This window comes from Sceloporus occidentalis, unplaced genomic scaffold, assembly GCF_023333645.1.
Source record: "Sceloporus occidentalis isolate IW3139 unplaced genomic scaffold, rSceOcc1.0.p SCAF_2, whole genome shotgun sequence".
NCBI lineage: Eukaryota > Metazoa > Chordata > Lepidosauria > Squamata > Phrynosomatidae > Sceloporus > Sceloporus occidentalis.
In genome coordinates this window covers 18,324,910-18,338,362 of record NW_028316982.1, presented here as the reverse complement: position 1 = coordinate 18,338,362, position 13,453 = coordinate 18,324,910, and positions in this window count along the sequence as shown.

Sequence of the window (13,453 nt, the reverse complement as noted above, 5' to 3'; positions counted from 1 at the left end):
CCTTTTGCACCACGTATCGCTGGCGCGGCCTTTACACAGTTGTGCCAGCGATACTAAAGAGAAAGGGGCCGAGTGGCCCCTTTCTCTCTCTCCCCGCCGCTGTTCGGGTGTCCTTGGGGCATGAAGCCCCAAGGACACCCCTTTCCAGGCCACCTTTTGCTGCTTCCCTGAGGTGGGGCCTCCGGGGCTGCCACTGTGGCTGCTCAGGCCCCGATCTGTAGGGGAAAGGGGTGCGTGCAGGCTGCCCCAAAGGGGCAGTCTGTATCCCGCCATACATAACTATATATGTATTTACAGAGCATGACATTAAGAAGAAGAATTCCCTCTTGTGTAGGAAAAGGGGAAATACCTTTTCTGAATTATGTTAGCAGTTTTCAGATGTTGTGTTTAAAAATCACTTTGCAGTTCATCCAGGTCCACTTTCTAATCAATTAAATCTAATGATTAACCAACTAAACATTGCAACACTAACTGTATACTTTCCTGTTTCTTTGTTGTTTTTTAAATGCATTTATAATATTTTGGATTTAAACGTCCTATCGTTCAATAGCTCTGATTGTTCAAATGGGTAATCCTTCCCTGCCAGCTAGAAAAACTGTATTTTCTGCATCCTTCACAATTTAGCAGAGGTCCAGCAGCTTTCATTTTCTAAACTGCCACACTCCTGAATGAAATGAACTTGATAAATTCTTGTCCTAAAATATCCTACAAGCCAGAGGTTGTGAATCTCTAGAGGTTATTGAACTACAACTCTCATTGTCCCTTACCGCTAGGTATGCTGGCTAGGTGTGATGGGACTTGCAGTCCAATAACATCTGAGGAGCCACAAACTACTCTTACTCTTACTCTTGGCCTATAAGAATACACCTCCAATAGCTTGGAGTGCATTCTGTTTAATTTGATGGGACTTGCTTCAGAGTCAACACTGTAAGATTTTGTTGTTAAGCATTTTTAATTTGGTGAGGTGCAGAGGCAGTTGGTACAGCAGACAGGGTGGCAGTTATGTATCACTAAGTCTAGTTAAGTCTAGTTGTACTTTAAAGACATATTCCTACAAGAGTTTGCCCTGATGGAAATAGAAGAACTGCTGTGACTCACATCTTACCCTAGCATTGCTAAAATTCCAGGTCAAAGCTTGCCTGTGAAGTGATCAGTGAAAGAGGCTCATGAACTGACAGTTCACAGCTTAACATACCTCATGCATGGCTTCTTTTATTTTAATGTGATGCTCATTTTGTTCCCTTTGCTTGCAGTCAGAAAGAATTTCAGTGAGAAGTTATTCCAGACTGATTTCTGTTGAAGTCACCTGCCTGGAAGAAGAGATGAAGCAGAAATACAGGTTTTGTAAAGGTGGGGAAATCAAATTGCAAAAGGTTACTGGACCATTCTCCTGACCTGACCTGGTTTCTAGGCATGTGCACCTGCCCTGGCTCTCCAGATAAAGAATAATAACAAAAATATGGGAATTATGAATTAGATGCACATGCTACATTAAATTCTACAAATTCTACAAAAGAGTGATGCATACAGTTTAGAATACAGGGATGGAGAAAGTGTGGCTCTCTAGATGTTGGAATAACATCCCTATCGTTCCTGACCTTTGGCCAGGTCTAATAGGAGTCAAGAGTCAAAAAATGCATGAATACTTTCGTTGCCCAACTGTGGTTTAGAAGAACGTGTATTCTGTATTTCTGATACTGCTACCCTTTAAGAGTAAGGGACTTCTCTTCAGTTAAGGCAGAGAGTCTTGGGCCACCCTGACCATCTTCTCCCTGACCTCTGTAAGCAATGCCCACTCATGTTTTGCAAAACCAGAAGTTATGTTCTGCACTTAGATTCCATATTATGGTTGTATAAGGTAAAGAATTGATACATTGCATGGTTACATGGTAACTATGTGCTACACAAGCTTTCTGCTAAATACTGACATTGTGAAACCAATTGTGTATCTAGCATTGCACCTGCTGGTTGCCCCATCGTGTAATAGAGGATTATAATGACTATTTCTGCAGTCCAAGTGAATAATGTGGTAAATAACAGGCACTGACAAATAGCAACACATCCTCCAAGAAGGCACAACTGCATGGCTGGGAATACTGTTGATCAGTCTCAATTAGAATAGATTCTTTTCAATCAGTTGTTGAAAATTGAGGCATCATGTAGGTAAATCCCATTAATACAGTGTCTATAATAAGTAGGAATAGCAGTAGTATTTAGGCACAATTGTTATGTTGTTGGAATTCCATTTACACAACCATGAACAGAATAAGTCCATTACACAACAGATACAAAAGTACAGTTGGCCCTCTATATCAACAGATTCTGAATCCATGGATTAAACAATCAATGGCTTGAAAATGTTCAAAAGAAATTCCAAAATGTAGGCCTTGATTTTGCCATTTTATACATGGGATACCATTTGATTATGCCATTGGATATAATGGGACTTTAGCACCATGGATGTTGATATACAGGGAGGTCATGGAACCAAACCCCAGTGGAAACCAAGGAGCCACTGTACAAACATATGTGTATGCCATGAACAGGATTTTGGCCCTGGACTCTTCCAGCATATGTATCATGGGGCAAACTAGAAAATAAAAGCAGGATTGTGGATCCTGAGAATTCTCAAGGTGTGATTCTCCATTTGATCCCCCTCAAATTTTTGGAAGGGGAGCAGTTGTGAGGAAGCAGAAGTGGTTGCACAAATGTCATCTTTGAACCAAGGGATATTAAATAATAGTACTTGTTCTAGCATGGAACAGGAGCCAGCGTGGCACAGTGGTTTGAGTGTCAGTTTGAGTCCAACCATGGAAACCAACTGGGCAAGACACACTCTCTCAGCCTCCTCAGGGGATGGCCATGACAAATCTCTCTGAACAAATCTGGCTAAGAAAACCCAATGATAGGATCGCCACCTTACAGTCACCATTAGTTGGAAATTATTTGAAAGCACACAACAACAAACTTGGTCCAGATATTTACAGCACTGGCCAAGAATTGTGAAAGTGACTATTTGACAGTTCAGATCAAATGATCAGGAGGAATCTGCTGATAATAAATGTCAATTAAGTCTCTCCTCCCTTCAAATCTTGCAATGTAGACAGAGACTATTTTTTAAAATATTTTTCCCACTATTTCATAAATGCCCAATCTATTTGTGGGAAAATGAAACCACAAGGCCAAGAAGTAATTGAGAGAGGTAGAAACAAAAGTAAAACTGGTATGGAGAGTGAAAAACGGAAATGTAAGGAAATGCAACTGACAATATTACTGTTGAGTACATGGAATATATTTCACGGTGTGTTTTTTTAAAAAATAATATTGTTTTAATACTGGCTGGAACTCTGTATCAGCTATTTAGGCTGCATCCACACTGCGGAAATAATCCAGGTTGACATCACTTTAACTGAAATATCATTCCCTCACATTCCAGTCTGTAGCAAAATGGATCTCCTTCTTCCCATGTAGCTGATGCCTGGTAAAGTAGGCTAGGGAGAGGAATTACAATTCTGGCAATAGTGTCATGATCATGACTAAGTAGCAATCATGAATATGAAACAATTGCCCTAGACTGACTCATCTGTAACTATTTCATATTCACAATTGCCACTTAGTAATGATTGTGGCACTCTTGCCACAATCATAACTCCCCCTAAACTTGGATGGTCCATTTGCCAATTGGCTAAAGTTTACTAATGGAGGTCCCTTTCAGGTGCTACTTCTGGGGGTTTGATGGTATTTTCAGCTGCTTTGTTTGGGAGTGATTTTCCAGCTATATGCAAATCCTGGGGACCTCAAGGAGTAACAGTTGTCTTTCTTTTTCATTTTTAAGCAAAAAAGTAAAGGAAGTAGGGGAGTGTCCCACAATCCTTTGTTATTATTATGTGCCTTCAAGCTGATTCCAACTTATAGTGACCCTATATTACAGTTTTCTTCTTAAGATTTATGCCTTCTGCTTAGGCTGAGAGACTGTGACTTGCCCAGGGTCATTCAATGAGTTTCCATGGCTGAGCAAGGATTCCAACACTTAAATCACTACTCCATGCTGGTTTAGTGCAGAATCTATTTTTCTCTGTTAGCATTGGGCAGAAATGTTTTTTTCATTCCTAGCTTATAACACCATGTGTTGTTCTGTGCCTTCCAAGTTGTTTCCAACTTATGATGACACTAAAGTTAATCTATCCTGGTGTTTTCTTGGCAAGATTTGTTCAGAGGAGGTTTGCCATTGCCTTCCCCTGAGGCCAAAAGAGTGTGACTTGCCCAAAGTCACCCAGTGGGTTTCCATGGTTTGAACCCTGGTCTCCAAAGTTGTAGTCCAACACTCAAACCACAACACCAAGCTGGCTCTGCAAAAATCAAAATATTAACAATTATTCCTCTAGCTTTCTTGCTCCCCATATTAAAATTAATTATTCCTTGTTATTTTAAAATTTTCTTTTTTAATGGTTTAAAGTCAATATGGAATATTGGAATAAATATGGAAGGAAGCCAAACCTGTATGACATTTTTGAATATTTGGAAGAAAATGTAGATGCTAGCCAGGACCCAGTGTGGTATGTCTATTGGATCCTGCTGTTTCTCTCCAAATCAATTATTCCTTGCCCTCCTGCAGCCCTCACCTTTCCCAGTACATTTCAGAAACATGCTCGGTAAGGCTGGAAAATGCTTTTAGATACCATGCAGAGGGAAAGGAAGAAAATCCTCAGTTCTGGCACTGGATACTGAACTACACTATTGACTATTGGCTCCCCTTCAGCCTTCAGCTATTTCAGCATTTATTTACCTTATGTTAACCATTTCCAGTAAGTAGGTCAGTCGGCCTTCCACATCCACAGATTCTTTAATGATGGATTCAACTATCCACAGCCTGAAAATATTTTTAAGCAGTATAAATTCCAAAAAGCAATTCTTGATTTTGTCATATCATGGGGACACCATTTTATCATGCTATTGTATATATTACGACTTGAGGATTAACAGATTGTGGTATCCACTAAGGGTCTTGGAACCAAACCCTAGTGGATACCAAGGGCCCACTGTATTTCATAAGTATCCAGTAAATAGTATTCACCTCAGTAAATGAGATGAAAGAAAGTAATGTATTGTCCAAATAAACAAACAAAATGCCTAGAAAGTGTGAGATCCCAAACTGATAAGAAGAAATGTCCCATTGAAAGAGATAAAGAGGAAGGGCTACTCAGCAAGTACACATGACATGGAAAACCCCATCAAGGAACTATTTGTGGCTTTTGACATTTAAAGCCATGAGGAGTGCAATTGTTGCAGAGGAACAAGTCAGTTAAAATATTAAACATAGTGCTAAAATGTGGGTGGTTGGCAGCTGACTGTTTCACTTTAATTTCTTCATCGGTGGATGGTGCATAATGTTGATATGTTCCTTGAGGTAGAGACCTAGCAAACCTCCTCTGAATAACTTTGGCCAAAAAACCCCCTACAATAGGGTTACCATAAATTAGTCTCATTTGAAGGTAAATGGTGTAGTGGTTTGGGCATTGGATTATGACTCTAGATACCAAGGTTCAAATCCCTGCTCAGCCAGTGGGTGACATTTGGCAACTCACACTCTCTCAGCCTCAGAGGAAGGCAAGGGCAAACCCTTTCTGAACAAATTTTGCCATGAAAACCCTGCAATAGGTTTGCCTTACGGTTGCTGTAAGTCAGAAATGACTTGAAGGCACACAGCAACAACAAACAGTGATAACAGGTTTGGGTGAAAAACCCTAAAATTAACTCCGAGTGACCAGTAAGGTAATAGTAAAGGTGTAGCTGGTGAGAAAAGCACAATCATAGGGCTTAACTGTCAGAGGACAGGACATTGAGTCATCACTTCTCCATCTAGACCCGCAGTTTCAATTCAGTTTGGCAGGGGCTCACAACAGTTTCACAACAGATTCTTTCCTAGACTTCCCTGCAGCTTCCTTGTATTTTCTGGTGGTTTGCTTTCCGAGTATTGTGATCAAGCTTAACTTCCAAATTCACATGAACTTCAGTATATTCAAAGTGGCATGATGGTCAGACATCATTGGACATATCAAAACTGCACAATGTAAGGAAAAATGAAGTGTGATGTTAGTTTCTAAGGACCTTAAGTCCCTCTCTCTGTGTATGTGTGTGTGTGTGTGTTTCTGCAAGGGACTTAAAAGATTCTCTTTGGAAATTGTTATACAAACATTGATAGTGGTGTTCCTCTTCCTTTCTAAAACAGTCCAGTTTTGTGAAGCCCCCAAAGAAATGGAAGAAACATTGGACACCCTGCAGGTGTCTTGATTTGGCAGAGACAGACCCATCCTGTGTCATCCTATTTTTAAACCTGCTTTAAAAACACCCATTTATCTTTCTTCCAGCCACTTTCCCCTCCTTTGTCCTTCACTTACTTAAATTTCTGTGAACTGAGTTCAGTGATGGTGGTGAGGGAATAGGAGGAAGTGGGATCTTTCCCTTCCTGGCAGACTCAGACTAAAACAAACTGCTGTGCCCTCTCCTAGATAGTGCGTTTCTTGCACATTAATAATTTTTGTCATCTCAAACCCCACTCTGGCATTGCTTGCCACATGTGTCCCAGTTTTCATCTGTGGAATGTTGGAGAGCATATGGGGAGATCAGAAGAGAACAAGTATTTAATAGTATCTGGCAGATCAGCAAAATAAAGCTGACAAAAATCTAGTATAAATAAATAGGTACTGGGAATTGTGAAGAGCTGGAGCATTGTCCATTCCTTTGGTGAGCATTAGAATTCCACCACTAGTGTGGAAGTGAATTTTGTTTCTTTTCCAGACTTACGATTTTGATAGCCCTTTTTAGCCTCAGAACTTGGAAAAGTAACCTCCTCAAGCTCTGCTTAGCACTGCCTCCAGAACTCCCCACCAATTTCTAGCTGCAGAAGTCTGTTTGCATTTGGAACCTTTCAAGATGCTTTCATTCCCTACTTTGCATTTTAGAAGGGTAAATTGGAACAAAATTACCCAAGGGCAGGATACAGGTACATTGTGATTAATGATACACACGCTATCTTGGAAGCCAAACAGAGCCAGCCCAGGTTAGTACTTGGAAAGGAGACCACCAATGAATATAAGGTGATGCTGTTGTTGGGTGTCTTCACATTGTTTTCAACTTATGGCAAGACAAACCTATCATGGGTTTTGTTTTTGGTTTTTTGGTAAGATTCGTGCAGAGGAGGTTTGCCATTCCCTTTCCTTGAAGCTGAGAGTATGTGATTTGCACAAGGTTCCCCAGTGCATTTCCATGGCCAAGCAGGAAATTGAATCCTGGTCTCCAGAATCTCAGTCCCAGCACTCAAACCACTATGCCACGTTGGCTTTACCAGGTGCTGTAGGCTATATTAAAGAGAAATGAACTGACAAAACTACCTCTGCTGTTTCCTTGCCTAAGAAAACCCCTATGAAAGTCGGGATCACCATAAATACACAGGGGACTTGAAGGCAGATATAGATATAGATATTGATATAGATATAGATAGTTTTATCTTTTAAAAAATCTGTTTTATTCTTTTAGTATCTATCTGTTTTAATATTGTAATTTAATTCCTTTTTAAAGTTCTTTTTTCTATGTTTTTAATCATACTATTTTAGAATGTTGTGAAGCTGCTCTGAGTCCCAGTTCTGGGAAAAGAGAGAGATACAAATAATAATAATAATAATAATAATAATAATAATAATAATAATAATAATATAGACTGCAGGTCCATTCACAGTACACAAATATAGCACTATGATTATACTTTAATTGCCATGGTTCAGTCTAATGAAATCCTGAGCCACCTTCACAAGAGCCATAGCCTATTCATGTAGAAACCCATGATTAAGAAAATGGCAAATCTCTTTTCTCATTCCACCAGGTTGGAAGAAAAACTATCTCTGATGAGTCATGCCAGCAAGTTTCAGCAGCAACCCTTGATCACACCCTGCAAGTAAATCTGTTTTAAAAGTTCTGTTCTCAATATTGCTTGGTAGACTTATACCTGAATTGGGACATGTACTTGAGATATGTCTTTATTATTGAAATATGAATTGGAATCAGACAAATTTGCTTTTTAAGAACTTTTTGAAACCGTTCAGAATTTATTTTACCAGAACTTAATATAGTTTTGGGTGCTTTATTCTTTTGGGGTGGATGCTCATTTAGCCCGGGGCAAACATGTCCAAAATGAGGATAAAAGAATGCAGAGATCTGCATTAAATGTTCATAAGGTGCTGTAAGGAATTAAGCTCTGTTTTACAGCCCAGGAGGCAGCTGCATTGGGGCTTGATCCTGAATAGAAATGCCTAAAAATTAGCATTAGTTTTGTATGCATGCAGTTTAGGCTGGTAGCATCTATGGCAGGGGTAGGCAACCTGCGGCCCACGGGCTGGATGTGGCCCGGCAAGGCCTTGGGACCGGCCCCAGCCCGGTCCTGCCGCGATTGCTGCTGGAGCCTTTGGCCTCTTGCGTAAGGGTGTGGGGCCTTTGGCCTATCAGGAGGAGGCGGGCAAGGGGGGCAATTGTCTATAGAAGCCTCAGAAACATGCATTTATATTAACATTTTTTTAAAAACCAGCAAATTTTTTCACGTGCCCTCCAATTTTTTAAAAGTGTCCTCCATTTGAAAATTCTGTCCTACATTTGTCCCAGTTTATTTATTTATTTAATTTTTTAAAAAAACCGTTTAATTATTTATTTTTTGGCTTCGGCCCCCCAGTTGTCTGAGGTATAGTAACCCGGCCCCCGGCTCAAAAAGGTTGCCTACCCCTGATCTATGGTAATGAAGTGGTGTGTTCATTCCAGATTTTAGTTCATACTCCCCGGGAGATAACCAAGGTGTTGAAACTATTTTGGGGTATGGTTTAACATATTGCTTACTCCTGTGGTGGTCAGACTAAAACCCAGAAAAGATTCATTGCCCCACTGACATAGAAAAAACCTACTGGTACCCTGGACATGATGAAGAAATGCCCAGTTTCCACTCACTCTTTGTGTTTTGATAGGAAGCTTCTGTTTCTAGAGAACTCTGGTTGCAGTATGGAGGAGATTCTTGCCCACATCGAGAGATGCCTACTGTATTGCTCAGTTATCCATTGTCTGAAACAGATCACTATATTATTGTTGTTATTGTTATTATTATACTTTATTTATAAAGTGCTGTAGGTTTACACAGCACTGTACATGAAATAGAATAAAATAACATAAAATGGACCTGCCAGTGGCATACATTCTAGAAATATAATATACCATTCCCTTAGGCCCTTTCACATTACACTGTTATATCACTATAATTTCACTTCAACTGCCATGGCAACATCCTAAGAAATCCAGGGATTTGCAGTTTAGGGAGGCTATCTGTCACTGAAATCAATTGGGTGACCTTGGGCAAGTCACACTCTTTCAGTCTCAGAGGATGGCAATGCCAAACCCACTCTAAAGAAACTTGCCAAGAATCCCTCATAATAGAATCGCCTTAGGGTCACCATAAGTCAGAAATGACTTGAAGGTACACAACAACAACAATTTAGACTTTTAAGCCAAAAGGCTCTAGTACCTCATCATACTACAACCCCCGGGATTTAATAGGATGCAGCCATGACACTTAAAGTGGAATCACAGTGCTATACTTTTGTAGTGTGAAAGGGCCTCTAAATAAATATGAGGTCATCTGAGATTTCAGTGATTCAGTAGCATAGCTAGTGTGATGTAGTGGTCTGAATGTTAGACTAGACTTCAGGAGACCAAATCACTGTTCGGTCATGGAAACCACTTGGTGATTCTAGGCAAGTCACACCTTCTCAGCCTAACAAGAAGGCAATGGCAAAGCTCTTCCAAATAAATTATTGCATAGAAAACTCTGTCATCATAAGTTAGAGTGGACTTGAAGGCAAAATCTGATTGTATCCAGGCAAATGGAGATGGGGAGGGCTTGGCTGGATATTTTTCCAGGGGTGCAAGAGGACAGAGAGGGTCAGTGAGAGGTTTTAAGGGATCCGCTTGTAGCTTTTGCACCACACAGTGTCCACTCCTACTCTAAGATGGCTTAAAAATAATCAGAGATCAGAATTTTTTTCTTTTTTGGATTAACTCTGAGAATTCCTGGCCATGTTGGCTAGGGGATCATGGGAGATGTACTCCAAAAATTACATTTCCAAGCTCTGGAACCAAATTGATTAAATTTTAAAAAACATGAATTTAGATGTAGGTGACAAAATGTTCTCTTGTTCCATCATTTTGAATTCAGTTTATACAAATGTATCTGAAAGTCTCTTTTCTGCAACGTTCATATACAATGCTGGACACGCACTTACAAGGCATGTGTGGAGTTCAAGGGTGGCTGCCTCTGTGTGTCATTGTGGAATAATTTTGGCTTATGCTTCTTCATCATGAGAAATCACAAAGAGTTTTTGCTTCTGCTTAAAAATCCCCTTGCTAAATGGAGCAGGAGAAGCATGCATACCAAAATGACAAATGCCCTACTTTTTGAAGGTGCTACTTCCTCAGTTTCCCAGTTCACTCAAAGAGCATATGAAGAGGCTGAACAGCAGTACTTTGACTAAAGACAGAAAGTGGAAGAGAGTGCCACTGAATGCTTCTCCATATGGAAATACAGTATTAATTCATTAACATAGGTCATAATCAACACTTTGAATTGTCCCTGGCAAAGCTGTTTCAAGAAGAGAGTTATATGTTCCCAGTAACTGGCCCTAATCAGGACTTTGGATATAGCGTTTTCCTAGCCAAACAGTTCCCAAAGGCAGGCCCATATAGAGTATGTTACACTGGTTGGGTGAAGCCTTTCCCAATCGATTTGTTATGTAGTTTCAGCAGAATTAAGGGAGAAGAGGTCATAGGCTGCCACATTGAAAATCTGATGCTGCCTTAGGCCACAACAAACCACAGATTATAGGCAGCCTCCAGAATTTTATTTATTTATATGCCTTCTTTCTCCCAGAAAGGGACCCAAGGTGGCTCACAGTGCCATCCCTTTGGTCTGACCCTGCCACGTCGGCCCCTCTGACACATCTCACTCACTTGCCTGCCTGGTTTTTCTCTTGGCTTTGGATTTATTTGGCAGTGGCAGTTTTGGGAAGTCTGACCACCATTATAAAGCTAAACCCAATGTGCTACTGAAGGAACTTTCAGAAATTTCTTCCTCTCCCTTACAGGCTGCCCCTATCTGAAAACAGGCTGTGGAGGTTTTTCCAGCCTTCCAGAAACGTGTTTTATTTATTTATAATTTTTTGCAGGGAGGTTTGCTATAGAGGGGAGCAGAATGATGCCCTGCCTGTTCTTCTAGATTCAGATTTTCCATCAGCTAAGTTGTGGCTGGCTACTCACAGAGGGTGCAGGGGTACATATTTTCCACTTATGAGCTTTCCAGCTCACAGTTTGTTGGACTAAATCAGGCCTTGACTTGATTCATTATGTCTCCTCATATGTCTTTTGGTTATTATTCTGGTTGAGTATATTGGACTCTGATAGTGTGGAGAAAACCGATAGAAATGCAGAAATAGAGCCCAATAATTAACAAGATGATTACAGATATATCACTATATTTTTATGCAACAGTGCCAGACCTCTAGATGTTGTTGAACTGCAGGTCTCAGCAGCCCCAACTGGCAGCACCAGTGGTGAAGCATATGGGAGCTGTACTGCAAGTCAATATTTAGATATATTGTACACTAGGCTTACCTCTATGCATTATTGTGAAATTCTGACCATGAAGTAGTGTAGCCGTTTGGGCTTCTGACACCAGGCAGGGTTTTGTTTTGTTTTTTGGAGTCTTTGCAGCATCATAGCCAAACATTAACAACTCTCCAGTGTAGAGAAAGAATCCATTTGTCTTAGCGACTTAGTTTATTTTTTATTCCCCCCTCCCCCCCCTTTCATAAGCTTGGAAGTTTGAGGCAGGGAAAAATATGAAGTCTGGGAATGCACTGGAGGGAGTGAATTTTCCTATGATGCTAGCTTGCTTTTACAGTTCTCATAGCTATGAGGGGAGAGATGGTTCATGCTTGCATACTTTGATTTTCTCTATTTGCTTCTGCACTATATAACACTTAGAAGCCCATCTTCCATCACCTTCAGCCAGGGGTGGAGAGTGCACCCCAACAAGGTGCCTCACATTGCCAGTAATGGGAAATTTGATTGCCAGAGAGGAATAGTCTGGGTAGATTGTCTGGGGGCCCAGTTCTACCATTGGAAGTGGGGGATGCTGGACTCCACCATCAAAAGCGCTGGAATGCTATTGTACTTTGTACACTCTGCTGCATCATTTACCACCAATAAAACCCATGCTTTAGCAGTAACATGTCTGTGTTCAACACTGAAAGAGAACTCTTGAGGAGGCCTGAATCAGTTCCTGCATAGAAGAAGTGGATTAGCATCTCTGAGGGAAGCAAAATCTTGGTCAAGATGCTTTGCATGAAGTGTGTGAGGATCAAGATGTGAGGTTTATCATCTGCAAAGTTGGAGGTAGTATTTTGCAATGAGGAAAGAGCCTTAGCAGTATGCAAGAAGAGTGAAGCATGAAATCTGATTATATCTTTATCTGAGAGGAGATGTCTCTGCTTCTCTCCATCTAAAGACAACTGGACTGTGCAGCAGTTCTGATAATTAAAGCAGAGGAGATTAAATTCCTTACTGTGATTTGCAGCCTTTCCAGGCAATGGGTGGGGCAGTGCACAACATATATTCCACTGTTGTTAGCTGGTGTAGAGAACATGGTATTCTTTTTTTCATCCAGTGTGAAATTAGTTTCCCCAAGCAAGCAAGCTGAAAGTTTTCTGGAAGGCAAAACACAGTTTCTACCTACACTACCAATCCATGTACCGTATTTTCTGGTGTATAAGGAGACTGGGCGTATAAGACGACCCCCAACTTTTCTTGTAAAAAAACAGAGTTTGGGATATACTCGCCGTATAAGACTACCCCAAAATCTTCCAAATTGCCGGCCGCGGAGCTCCCTTGCAGCCTCTGCAGAGGCCTGGGAAGGAGGGAGCAAACCAGCAGTGGTCATGCCCACAGCGGTGCTCCCTCCTGGCCTCTGTGGAGGCCTGGGAAGGAGGGAGCAGGCTGGCGGCGATCGTGCCAGCAGCGGAGCGCGCTCCTGGCCTCTGTGGAGGCCTGGGCCTCCTCAGAGGCCTGGGAAAGAGGGAGCAAACCGACGGCAATCACGCCAGCAGCAGTGCTCCCTCCTGGCCTCTGTGGAGGCCTGGGAAGGAGGGAGCAGGCTGGGCTTAACCCAGAGTATAAGACGACCCCCAACGTTGGAGAAGATTTTCATGGGTTAAAAAGTCGTCTTATACGCTGGAAAATACAGTACCTATTTGGTTAGAAAATGGAGTGGGCATAAACAACAGCTTCATTACAGGCTGACATGCACCAATATGTCAAACATACAGAGAGGCCATATGTTTTTGCAGAAGATTCTTCTCTATCTCAAAGT